This window comes from Armigeres subalbatus, chromosome 3 (assembly GCF_024139115.2).
Source record: "Armigeres subalbatus isolate Guangzhou_Male chromosome 3, GZ_Asu_2, whole genome shotgun sequence".
Classification (NCBI taxonomy): Eukaryota; Metazoa; Arthropoda; class Insecta; order Diptera; family Culicidae; genus Armigeres; species Armigeres subalbatus.
Window position 1 is genome coordinate 231,821,340 of NC_085141.1, and position 14,394 is coordinate 231,835,733.

The 14,394-nt window shown below is 40.2% G+C and overlaps 1 long non-coding RNA gene across 1 annotated transcript; it reads right to left on the bottom strand.

The window, feature by feature from the left end:
- Positions 1–12,923: 12,923 nt before the first annotated feature.
- Positions 12,924–13,526, bottom strand: LOC134226651 (uncharacterized). Its single transcript, XR_009983530.1, has 3 exons — positions 13,306–13,526; positions 13,064–13,158; positions 12,924–12,990 (listed from the first exon to the last, which is right to left on the bottom strand). It is a non-coding gene; the product is annotated as an uncharacterized LOC134226651 (long non-coding RNA).
- Between the last annotated feature and the right edge of the window lie 868 nt (positions 13,527–14,394).

The following is a 14,394-nucleotide window of genomic DNA, read 5'->3' on the forward strand; positions in this document are numbered from 1 at the left end:
AGCTTGGATACATACGCTCCACAATCAGGAAAAGATCTGTCTACAAAGAAACACAGCTTGGATACGCTCCACAATCAGGAAAGAGTGCTGCGTCTGCAAAACACAGCTTGGATACATACGCTCCACAATCAGGAAAGAGTGCCGTCTGCAAGAAACACACTTGGATACCCGCTCCACAATCAGGATAGAGTGCCGTCTACAAGAAACACAGCTTGATCATACCTCCACATTTAGGAAAAGTGCCGTGTCTACAGAGAAACACAGCTTGGATACATACGCTCCACAATCAGGATAAGTCCGTGTCTACAAAGAAACACAGCTTGGATACATACGCTCCACATTGGGATGAGTCCGTGTCTACAGAGCAACACAGCTTGGATACATACGCTCCACATTTAGGAAAGAGTGCCTTGTCTACAGAGAAACACAGCTTGAATACATACGCTCCACAATCAGGAAAGAGTGCTGCGTCTGCAAAGAAAAACAGCTTGGATACATACGCTCCACATTTAGGATAGAGTCCGTGTCTACAGAGAAACACAGCTTGGATACATACGCTCCACAATCAGGAAAGAATGCTGTGTCTACAAAGAAACACAGCTTGGATACATACTCACAATCAGGAAAAGAGTGCTGCGTCTGCAAAAACACACTTGGATACATACGCTCCACATTTAGGATAGAGAGTGCCGTGTCTACAGACAACAGCTTGGATACATACGCTCCACAATCTGGAAAGAGTGCTGTGTCTCAAAAGAAACACAGCTTGAATACATACGCTCCACAATCAGGAAAGAGTGCTGCGTCTGCAAAGAAACACACTTGGATACATCTCACATTTGGATAGAGTGCCGTGTCTACAGAGCAACACAGCTATGACACATACGCTCCATACTGGAAAAGTGCTGTGTCTACAAAGAAACACAGCTTGGATACATACTCCACAATCAGGAAAGAGTGCTGCGTCTGCAAAGCAGCTTGGATACATACGCTCACAATCAGGATAGAGTGCGTCTACAAAGAAACACAGCTTGGATACATACGCTCCACATTTAGGGATAGAGTGCCGTGTCTACAGAAACACAGCTTGGATACATACTCCACATTTAGGAAAGAGATCCGTGTCTACAGAGAAACACGCTTGGATACATACGCTCCACAATCAGGATAAGTGTGCTCTACAAAGAAACACAGCTTGAATACTCAGCTCCACATTTAGGATAGAGAGTGCCGTGTCTGCAAACAGCTTGGATACATACGCTCATTTAGGAAAGAGTGCCTTGTCTACAGAAAACACAGCTTGGATACATACGCTCCAATCAGGAAAGAGTGCTGCGTCTGCAAAAACACAGCTTGGATACATACGCTCCACATTTAGGATAGAGTGCCGTGTCTGAAGAAACCAGCTTGGATACAACGCTCCACAATCAGGAAAGAATGCTGTGTCTACAAAGAAACACAGCTTGATACATACGCTCCACAATCAGGATAGATGCCGTGTCTACAAAGAAACACACTTGGATACATACGCTCCACATTTAGGATAGAGTGCCGTGTCTACAGAGAACACAGCTTGGATACATACTCACAATCTGGAAGAGTCCGTGTCTACAAAGAAACACAGCTTGATACTACGCTCCACATTTAGGAAAAGAGTGCCTTGTCTACAGAGAAACACAGCTTGATACATACGCTCCACAATCAGGAAAGAGTGCTGCGTCTACAAGAAACACAGCTTGGATACACGCTCCACAATCAGGAAAGAGTGCTGCGTCTGCAAAAGAAACACAGCTTGATACATATGCTCCACATTTAGGAAAATCTACGTCTGCAAGAAACACACTTGGATACATACCATACATTTAGGAAAGAGTGCTCGTCTGCAAAAACACAGCTTGAATACATGCCTCCTCAATTAGGATAGAGTGCCGTGTCTACAAAGAAACACAGCTTGGATACATACGCTCCACAATCACGAAAAGAGTGCTGTGTCTACAAAGAAACACAGCTTGGATACATACGCTCCACAATCTGGAAAGAGTGCTGCGTCTACAAAGAAACACAGCTTGGATACATACCCCACAATCTGGAAAGAGTGCTGTGTCTCAAAAAACACAGCTTGGATACATACGCTCGACAATCAGGAAAAATGTTCTGCAAAAACACAACTTGATACCTACACATTTAGGATAGAGTGCCGTGTCTACAGAGCAACACAGCTTGGATACATACGCTCCACATTTGGGAAAGAGTGCCTGTCTGCAGAAACACAGCTTGATACATACGCTCCACAATCAGGAAAGAGTGCTGCTCTGCAAAGAAACACAGCTTGAGATACATACCTCCACATTTAGGATAGAGTGCCGTGTCTGAAACACAGCTTGGACATACGCTCCACAATCAGGAAAGAACTGTGTCTACAAAAGAAACACAGCTTGAATACATACGCTCCACAATCAGGATGAGGTGCCGTACAAGAAACACAGCTTGGATACATTACTCACATTTGGATAGGTTGCGTCTACAGAGCAACACAGCTTGGATACATACGCTCCACATTTAGGAAAGAGTGCCTTGTCTACAGAAACAGCTTGGATACATACGCTCCACAATCAGGAAAGAGTGCTGCGTCTACAAAGAACACAGCTTGGATACATACGCTCACAATCAGGAAAGAGTGCTGCTGCAAAAGAAACACAGCTTGGATACATATGCTCCACATTTAGGAAATGCTACGTCTAAAGAAACACAGCTTGATACATACGCTCACAATCAGGAAAAGATCTGCGTTTACAAAGAAACACAGCTTGGATACATATTCCTCAATCAGGAAAGAGTGCTCGTCTACGAAACACAGCTTGGATACATACGCCCCACATTTAGGAAAAGAGTGCTACGTCTGCAAAAGAAACACAGCTTGAATACATACGCTCCTCAATTAGGATAGAGTGCCGTGTCTACAAAAGAAACACACGGATACATACGCTCCACAATCACGAAAGAGTGCTGTGTCTACAAAAACAGCTTGATACGACAACTCCACAATCTGGAAAAGTGCTGCGTCTACAAAGAAACACAGCTTGGATACATACGCTCCACAATCAGGAAGAGTGCTGTGTCTACAAAGAAACACAGCTTGGATACCCTCCACAATCTGGAAAATACTGTGTCTACAAAAACACAGCTTGGATACATACGCTCGACAATCAGGAAAGAGTGCTGCGTCTGCAAAAACACAGCTTGGATACATACGCTCCACATTTAGGATAGAGTGCCTGTCTACAGAGAAACACAGCTTGGATACAACGCTCCACAATCAGGAAAGAATGCTGTCTACGAGAAACACAGCTTGGATACATACGCTCCACAATCAGGATAGAGTGCCGTGTCTACAAAGAAACACAGCTTGGATACGCCGCTCCATTTGGAAAGAGTGCCGTGCTACAAAGAAACGCTGGATACATCGCTCCACATTTAGGAAAGAGTGCCTTGTCTCAGAAACACAGCTGGATACATACGCTCCACAATCAGGAAAGAGCTGCGTCTACAAAGAAAACACAGCTTGAATACATACGCTCCACATTTAGGATAGAGTCCGTTCTACAGAAACAGCTTGAATGTGCCCACAATCAGAAAGAATGCTGTGTCTACAAAGAAACACAGCTGATACATACGCTCCACAATCAGGATGAAGTACCGTGTCTACAAAGAAACACAGCTTGGATACATACGCTCCATTTAGGATAGAGTGCCGTGTCTACAGAAACACAGCTTGGATACATACGCTCCACAATCAGGATAGAGTGCTGTCTACAAAGAAACACAGCTTGAATACATACGCTCCACAATCAGGATAGAGTGCCGTGTCTACAAAGAAACACAGCTTGGATACATACGCTCCACATTTAGGAAAAAGTCCGTGTCTGAAAACACAGCTTGGATACATACGCTCCACAATCAGGATAAGATACTGTCTACAAAGAAACACAGCTTGGATACATACGCTCCACATTTAGGATAGAGTGCCGTGTCTCAAACAACACAGCTTGGATACATACGCTCCACATTTAGGAAAGAGTGCCTTGTCTACAGAGAGAACACAGCTTGATACATACGCTCCAATCAGGAAAGAGTGCTGCGTCTGCAAGAAACACAGCTTGGATACATACCTCCACATTTAGGATAGAGTGCCGTGTCTACAGAAACACAGCTTGGATACATACTCCACAATCAGGAAAGAATGCTGTGTCTACAAAGCAACAGATACGCTCCACAATCAGGATAGAGTGCCGTGTCTACAAAGAAACACAGCTTGGATACACTCCCACAATCAGGATGAGTGCCGTCTAAAGAAACACAGCTTGGATACATACGCTCCCATTTAGGAAAGAGTGCCGTGTCTACAGAGAACACAGCTTGATACTACTCCACAATCAGAGATGATCCGTGTCTACAAGAAACACAGCTTGATACATACGCTCCACATTTAGGATGATCGTGTCTCAACAACACAGCTTGGATACATACGCTCCACATTTGGAAAAGTCCTTGTCTACAGAAAACACAGCTTGGATACATACGCTCCACAATCAGGAAAGAGTGCCGTCTGCAAAAGAAACACAGCTGTATACGCTCCACATTTAGGATAGAGTGCCGTGTCTACGAGAAACACAGCTTGAATACATACGCTCCACAATCGGAAAGAATGCTGTCTACAGAAACAGCTTGATACATACGCTCCACAATCAGGATAGAGTCGTGTCTACAAAGAAACAGCTTGGAACATACGCTCCACATTTAGGATAGAGTGCCGTGTCTCAAGACAACAGCTTGGATACATACGCTCCACAATCTGGAAAGAGTGCCGTGTCTACAAAGAACACAGCTTGGTTACCCCTCCACATTTAGGAAAAGGTGCCTTGTCTCAGAGAAACACAGCTTGATTACGCTCCCCAATCAGGAAGAGTGCGTCTACAAAGAAACACAGCTTGGATACATACGCTCACATTTAGGATAGAGTGCCGTGTCTACAGAGAAACATAGCTTGGATACATACCCCACAATCAGGAAAGAATGCTGTGTCTACAAAGAAACACAGCTTGATACATACCTCCACAATCAGGATAGAGTGCCGTGTCTACAAAGAAACACAGCTTGGATACATACCCCACATTTAGGATAGAGTGCCGTGTCTACAGAAACACAGCTTGATACATACGCTCCACAATCAGGAAAAGTCTGCGTCTGCAAAGAAACACAGCTTGGATACATATGCTCACATTTAGGAAGAGTGCTACGTCTGCAAAGAAACACAGCTTGGATACATACGCCACAATCAGGAAAGAGTGCTGCGTTTACAAAAAACACAGCTTGGATACATACGCTCCACAATCAGGAAAGAGTGCTGCGTTTACAAGAAACACAGCTTGGATACATACGCTCACAATCAGGAAAAGTGCTGCGTCTACAAAGAAACACAGCTTGGATACATACTCCTCAATTGGATAGATGCCGTGTCTACAAAGAAACACAGCTTGGATACATACGCTCACAATCCGAAAGAGTGCTTGTCTCAAAAACACAGCTTGGATACATAGCGCTCCATATCTGGAAAGAGTGCTGCTCTACAAAAACACAGCTTGGATACATACGCTCCACAATCAGGAAAGAGTGCTGTGTCTACAAAGAAACACAGCTTGGATACATACGCTCCACAATCTGGAAGAGTTGCTGTGTCTACAAAACACAGCGATACATCGCTCTACAATCAGGAAAAGTCTCTGCAAAAGCCAGCTTGATATAGCATACATTTGGGATAGAGTGCCGTGTCTGAGAAACACAGCTTGGATACATACGCTCCACAATCAGGAAAGAATGCTGTCTAAAGAAACACAGCTTGGATACATACCTCACAATCAGGATAGAGTCCGTGTCTACAAAGAACACAGCTTGGATACATACGCTCCACATTTAGGATAGAGTGCCGTGCTACAGAGCAACACAGCTTGGATACATACGCTCCACAATCTGGAAAGAGTGCTGTGTCTACAAAGAAACACAGCTTGGATACATCGCTCCACAATCGGAAAAAGATGCTGTTCTACAAAAACACAGCTTGGATATACGCTCCACAATCAGGATGAGTGCCGTGTCTACAAAGAAACACAGCTTGGATACATAGCTCCACATTTAGGAAGAGTGCCGTAAAGAAACACAGCTTGATATACGCCCTCACATTTAGGAAAGAGTGCTGCGTTTACAAAAACACAGCTTGGATACATACGCTCCACAATCAGGAAGAGTGCTGCGTTTACAAAAGAAACAGCTGGATACATACTCCACAATCAGGAAAGAGTGCTGCGTGAAAAGCACAGCTTGATACATACGCCACATTTAGGAAAGAATGCCGTCTGCAAAGAAACACGCTTGGATACATACTCCACAATCAGGAAAGAGTGCTGCGTCTGCACAGCTTGGATACATACGCTCCACATTTAGGAAAAGAGTGCCGTGTCTACAAAGAAACACAGCTTGATACATACTCACAATCAGGAAGAGTGCTGCGTTTACAAAGAAACACAGCTTGGATACATACGCTCCACATTTAGGAAAGAGTGCTGCGTCTACAAAAGAAACACAGCTTGGATACAGCCGCCACATTTAGGAAAGATTCTGCGTTTACGAAAACACAGCTTGGATACACTACCGCAATCAGGAAAGAGTGCTGCGTTTACAAAGAAACACAGCTTGGATACATACGCTCCACAATCAGGAAGGATGCTGCGTTTACAAAGAAACACAGCTTGGATACATACGCTCCACATTTAGAAAAGAGTGCCATGTCTACAAAGAAACACAGCTTAGATACATACGCTCCAATCAATACATATGCTCTACGTTTGAAAAAGTGCTGCGTCTACAAAGAAACGCAACTGAATCATTTGCTCCATTCAAGAAAGCGTAAAAACACATAGAAACATTTGTAATACTTACATACATTATGTACATATATCTATTATTCAATTCATAACAAATTAGAGAAATGACAAAATAAACTGAAAAACAAAACCAACCTAATAAATACATAAATATATATAATATATAAATATATAATATATAAATATATATAATATATATATATATAAATCTTCAATTCTAATTTCATGTTGATTGGAATGAACTCTATAAACATCTCCTAGGGTAACGTTCCCTCAATGAGGTTGCAATAGTAGAGGTTGATTGGGATTTTTTAATTATATTATTTTGTTAATATCTTGGCTTTTCATATGACAGCATGTTTCGAAATGGACAAACTGATATGAAATATGAACCTCAAGAACTTCACTTCAGTCATCACATCACCCCTCGTCAATAGACTAACGCAAAATGAACTCCTCAAGAAATTGTGACGTTTAGCGGTCGCATAATGCAAAATGAACTTTTGTTCAAGAAGACAGCCCTCAAATGTCAAAATCTATCTTGAGTGAATTTGATGAACTCCTGCACAGGTTCTATGCTACTTGGTACAGACCCCATTCGATATAGGCAACACGTTCGAAATTTGAAACTGCAGTAATTGTAAATCATTTTAACTCCACATTTCTTTTTTTAGTGGAGTTATTATTTCATATAATACCTATGTGCCATGTAATGCTTATGACTTTAGTACCTTTTCTCGTTCACCATAAACATTAATATGTATGTGGCCTATACATTTTAAACCCATTGTCCGATCAAGTCAATTGACAGAATTTACTGCAACTTGTGATGAGCAAATCAGAGAGGAATGTGACAAAATGAGAATTTTTGTGCACACAGACTACCTTTACCTTAGTCGAGCTGAGTCGATTAATAACTCTGGTCTCCTAGCCTCATATAAAAGTTCTTTAAAGATATTCAATAGTAAAGGTTATATACGTATCTATTGTGAGAAAGGCAGAAATATAATGATTTAGCTTACACCATTTAGTTTGAGTTACTGCAACTAACGCTCAACTCCGTTATTAGTTGATTTCGAATAACGAACCATTGGCAAAGTTGTGAAAACCTTCGCACTAGAAGTCCACCATTCAACATATTTGGAAATTCAGCTTCTGGAATGAGTTATTGACAAACTACTAAATGATCAAACGCGAATTTCTGAATGATCTTAACTTCCTTGCAAATGTTCAGGCCAGATTTGAACATAATTGATTATAGAGAAACTTGGCAAATAACAAAAATCTGCCGTAACGGTGAATTCGGGGGTGGGGTGGTATTCTCGCGGATAATAATCCTGGATGTCAGAAAAATATTTTAAGTTCTTTTTAGTTGAATGAATTCAAACGTCTAAGACGCTAAGACGAGTTTAGTACTTTCCATTTAATCCCTACGTTTTGTTATCTTTGCAGATACGTATTTCGACCTCAACTGAGGCCGTCTTTAGTGTCTCCAAGAATTTTCGTAAATTCCTCAAAATATTTCAAAAAGTTTTGAAAAAATGCTGCAGAAAATATTGCGATTTTTTTCGAAATAGGAGTTAAGAGCTTTGGAGGTTTTGTTCTATTATTGGCAGGGGGTTTGTCGACAATTTTGAGAATTTGCCACAATATTCTTTGATAATTCATCGCATATCAAAGAATATTTAGGCCAAATTTGAGCCTAGTCAGTCATAAAAAAAACCCCTGCCAATAATAGAACAAAACCTGCCAAAGCCGTCATTCCCCCTACCTTTTAAAAATCACATTTTAATGTTTGAACGAATTTCTGCGAAATCACTTATTAAAATAAGGCACCTGCATAAAATTGAAAATTATTTTTGTTTTATTTCTTTTGTTGTAAAACCCTTTTTCGATCTAGATGAATGCTGTGAAAGCAATATAAAATGTTCAACACTACACATATGAGAATTTCTGACGAAAACACTTTCGACAAATGATATCATGCTTTGTGGTTCATTGTAAAATGAATAATCAATCAGAAACTGACAAATATCTCGGAATTACGACGAAGTTGCCGGGACAAAAAAACGGTTGTTCATGTCCTCAACAGACATGTTTTGTATGCGTCATGTTTCAGAATATTTCAAAAATGAAAACAATTTGCGTCCCTCTTATAACATTTGTTTGATTAAGGGTGCGGCCAGAGTAGACGCGAAGTGCGAAGCGAAGCGAAGCGTCCATACGATTTGACAGCTCCTTATTATTGATTGTTATTCCTTCGTGTGCAATTTTCGCGCCGCGTCGCGTAGACGCGTCTACTCTGGCAGGCACCTAATGCTGCAGAGTGTAATCATGGAATTCAAACATGGCTTGTTAATATGCGAAATGTGAGTAATTAAGGGGGCCCTCCTTAGCCGTGCGGTAAGACGCGCGGCTACAAAGCAAGACCATGCTGAGGGTGGCTGGGTTCGATTCCCGGTGCCGGTCTAGGCAATTTTCGGATTGGAAATTGTCTCGACTTCCCTGGGCATTAAAGTATCATCGTGTTAGCCTCATGATATACGAATGCAAAAATGGTAACTTGGCTTAGAAACCTCGCAGTTAATAACTGTGGAAGTGCTTAATGAACACTAAGCTACGAGGCGGCTCTGTCCCATTGTGGGGATGTAATGCCAATAAGAAGAAGAAGAGTAATTAACTTCAAACGTTAATTTTGTAGTCAAGGACATTTGCTAACGAAAATAAAGCCAATCTAGACGCACATAAAACTAATTTTCAAATAAACGTCATTAGATTCAGCATTTTATTTGTTCAATATTCACCTTAAACTAAATCCGCGCCAAATCCACGCGAAGCCCTAAAATCGTTATGTAAATCCACGCCAAATCCGCGAAATCCGCGAAATATGCGTAGTCGTAACAACCAACGTTTTGAAAATTTGGTATTGAATGTTGTCTAATTTTCCATTTCCGTTCAGAGGAACGGAACGTAAAACGTAAAACTTCACAGAATATATTGTAGATCCAGTTGAAAACCAAACTGAGCCCTCGCGACAATCGCATTTTCTCCCATTTCCGAATGTCGCAACTGCAACGCGAGTGGTGCGCATAATGGCGCACGGCTCTGGCACAGATGCACACTACTTGCGATGCAATTGCGACATCCGGAAATGGGAGAAAATGCGATTGTCGCAAGAGCTCAGTTCAATTTTCAACTGGATCTACAATATATGGGCTGTCAATCCTGCCGTTTCCGCAGTTCCGCTGTATTGCGTGGGGGCCTTAACGCTTGGACTGACCCCTCCAGAGCTGAGCAGATACTTTTGCATACTTCTGTAAGGCTTGCTGACGTTTGATCATCTGTCTCTTACACGTACACATAAAAGAGGACTTGTCTTCATCGGGAAACAGTTCCGAAGCGTTTCCCGATGAAAACAAATCCTACCCTTTTCGTGCGCTTGGAAAAGATGACTTACCGTCAGCAAGCCTTATTCTGCTCAGCTCTTCCCTCTTAACATCGTTTCATAATATATTTATGATGTCCTCAACCGCCAGAAAAAAATATGACCCATGTTGATTGAAAATCATACTTACTCCGATCCTCCGACCATTCGATCAGTTCTGCCACCGTAACATATCGAATATCCGCCAGGGATATAGCGCAGCTGTCAACCCGTGTATGTAATTACATACACTCTGGTCAACCCCATCCTGCTATCCGCAGACATCCTGGAGGACCATAGACCACTCCGGCCTTGGTCTGCAAAAAAATTATTAAATCGACAATAAAAAAACTCGACAAATGAAATTAAAACAACGTTACCTGTGCTGTTTTGAGTCGCGGCTTCCTGCCATTTGGGACATGAAAAAGTCAAGATACTTTTCGAACTTTTTGCACTTTTGGAAAGTGGAGCAAGTGGAGGCCTTTTCGGGCAACACGGTTAGATAACTTTACCCATTAATGGGTAAAGTCATCTAACAGTGAAGGGCCTGTTCAAATATTACAACACGGAGATTTTCGTTTACCCATTAATGGGTACACGGAGAAAAAAATATGGTAACTTCAACCAAATTTTAGTTAATTTCAAACAAATTTTTGGTTGAAATATTGCGACATTTACTCCTATTTAGACTAACCCTGCATAATTTATTATCACACACTGAGGAAAATGGACGTATGATTTCCAATCAAACGCCTTATGAAAATTTGCCACAAGGAATCGGTATGAATTTCAATATGTTGCCTTATGAATGATGATTTTCATTTAAAAAAAAGTGAAGTGCGGCAGACTGGGTTCGAACCATGGACGTCGGGGTCGGGAGGCCGGTATGTAGACCACACGCCCATCGACGCTTGATTATTCGGGAAGGTAACTGCGTATAAGAATCACTGTTGGTGGAATAGTCGGTCGAAGATTCATAAGGCGCCAGTTATGAATTTCGATAGTTCAGTTCGCTGAGTGCAGTCGAATTTCGCACACGATTTCGCAGTCTGTCAAGGTTACTGCACATAAAGGTTATCTAATTTCCCCATACAATATTTGTTTTTGAAATACCTAATTTTGATTAGCCTTGCATTTGGCAGTAATCAAGTTCGAGAGTCATCAACAAAAATAGTTTGTGTTCATCATCGCCCCAAAGCGTTTGACAGTGTGAAGTTCGAAAACGGCATGAGTACACTGCCAAAAATATCTATATCCAGCTTTCCACGCTCGGTAATGGCGGCTTGTCAGTGTGTAAAAATCAATCAGTCACTGTACTTTTTGACACTAGCTGGAGGAAAACTCACTGGCGAAAAGGCCTTTTTTCCCTTCCCCTCACCCAGGAACGCCAGTGAGCTTTCCTCCAGCTAGTGTCAAACAGTACAGTGACCGATTGATTTTTACACAGCAGCAAGCCGCCATTACCGAGCGTGGAAAGCTGGATAAGATATATCCCGGATAAAAAATATAATTAAAATATCATAAATTTTACTGTAACAACACCATCTAAAACAAAGGATTTACCATTGAATATAATGGAATTTTAACAATTAAATCACATAGAAAATAATGGTTTTCCACGATAAAATGAATGGTAAATGGGACTTTTACAATAAAAAAGGGGGGTTGTTATGTATCTTTACAATAAAAAAATCGAAAATTTTCCATACATTTTTCAGAGCAAAACAATTGATTCAACGGTTCTCCAATGGGACGATTTAGAGGGACAAAACAATAGAAAATAATGTATGTTGAATGTATTCTCTCACTTTTTTTATTGTTTTACAGTATAAATATAATAGGATTTAGAATACATTTTACTCTAATATTTCAATAGAAATACAATTCAACTTTATGTCCTACAATTTATTTTATCGATATGATTTCAATTTAATTTTATTTTAATATAACCTTAATGTTCAATCAGTTTGATCTCAATTTAACTTTAATTTCAATTCAATGTGATTCAACAATAATTAGAATTTAATTCCAATTCGTTTTAATTATATTTCAATTAAATTTGTATTCATTTTAAATTTTGTTTCAATTCAGTTTTCGATCGATTTCAAATTAGTTTTCATTCAATCTAAAATTTAATGTGTTAGCACAGAGAAACAGACGTCTCACTTAGAACAAAATGCAATCAAAATCACCGTCGCGGAAACATTATCGCCCAGTGCTAAAAGCACTGTGTGTGGACAAGCGTCAACTAGATGGCGGTAGTGTGCAAACGTCAAACAGAAGCAAATCCGATCGAAGCGCCATCGGTGGCCGATTGACCACCTACAAAAAAATGAATCCACCGTTAGAAAGCCGAACGATGGAATATGTTTTAAGTGAGACGTCTGTTTCTCTGTGGTGTTAGTAATGTTATTTGACGCTTTGCTCTTGCATAGTCACTGATGCATTGACGTTAAAATCAAATGCGCCGATGATGCACCTCACTATACTCGCTGAGCACGCTGTAATTTCAGCCACCAGGAAAGGGAGTTTGGTATGTCTCCTATAAGACTCATATTACGACTTGTTTTTTTGAGTGGGTGAATCGAAGTTGGTCGTTGTCTCTAACACATCAGGTTATGTGTGAACCTGTAAAAAATGTAAATTATAAAAGCATGTCAGTTCCTTACAAAAAGTACTGCGAAAAAAAAAGTAAAGTTACCTGTATCAGCTATTATTGTTTCTAATTGGTAAGATAAGCCAATAATAGCTGCCGAACGATATTCTGTCTTACGTGGTCTTACCATAAACTTCCTCCTGAAAAGGAACAAGGATACATGTTAACAAAAATGTTCCGAACTGCTTCAGCGGTGGAAATTAAGAACCCCTTCCTGAAGATACTTTAAAAAGTTCTTTCGCATCAAAACCATCCGGTATTATGATGTTAACATTATAGATACTCACCACGATACAGCAGCCTATGATCCGCCGCTTGCCCACTTCTAGAACCCGTTATGAAGGGACACTTCCTGCACCACAACATCAGTTTCATTTTTTCATTTCACTAATCATAAACAAAACGTACACGCTCAAATAAATCCAGCCAATCTTCGAGTAAAATAATATGCAAAAGTTTTTGTTCCTTTTTATATTTTTAATTCAAACTGGTCAAAACATGAATATTAAAAGACCTGAAATAAAAAGTATTTAATTAAAAATTGATAAAACTTTTTTTTCCTTTAATAATTAAACCTTTTGTTACTATATTGTATTCAATTGTCATTTCATTAATACAATAAACAAATTAAATGTTTAAAAATTATATATTTTTTTCTTCACGACGGATTTTCTGATCACCCAGTTAGAATACTTGTATAGTATATTTAGTTTTGGAATGAGCAATACAAAACATAAGCGAACATTAAAAACATGATAGAATGTATTGGTAACAGTTAAATTTATTGTGCATTTAAGGTAAGCACAATTAAAGATTTTTATGACCGTGAAAAAACTACAATAAACGTACAATAGATCATTTTGTTTACCATACAATCTACTGTACTCCAATGGATTATGCCATACGAGGTACTGTAAATTTTTATCCGGGTTTTCACGGTGAAATAAAAGACAAATTGTTGCTCTCCATGTAAGTAAAATCAAAATTGATCATGTAGATAAGTTTTGTATCAATTAAACTCATTAGTCATATTAAAGGTTCCCCCAAACACACGCGACACGACAGTTGCGAAGCGATTCTATCGTTTGGCGACAGCGATTCTGTCGCCGTTGGTATGGAAGCGTAAATAGAGTATTGCCTGCAGTGATCCAACGATAGTATCGCGGCGATTAGTTGTCGCCGTCGCGGCGATGAAATCGCTTAGGTTTGGGGGAGCCTTAATTTAATATTCCCGATTAAAGTTGAATATTAAAGAAAGCTGAATTTGGATGTTTTATGATGTTAAGCTTTTTTAGATTTGACGTACGTTGCTCGGCGTTGGTGTTGGTGTTTTCTACGCTAAACATGAGCTCTTAGCATAGGGCTGTGACATGTAG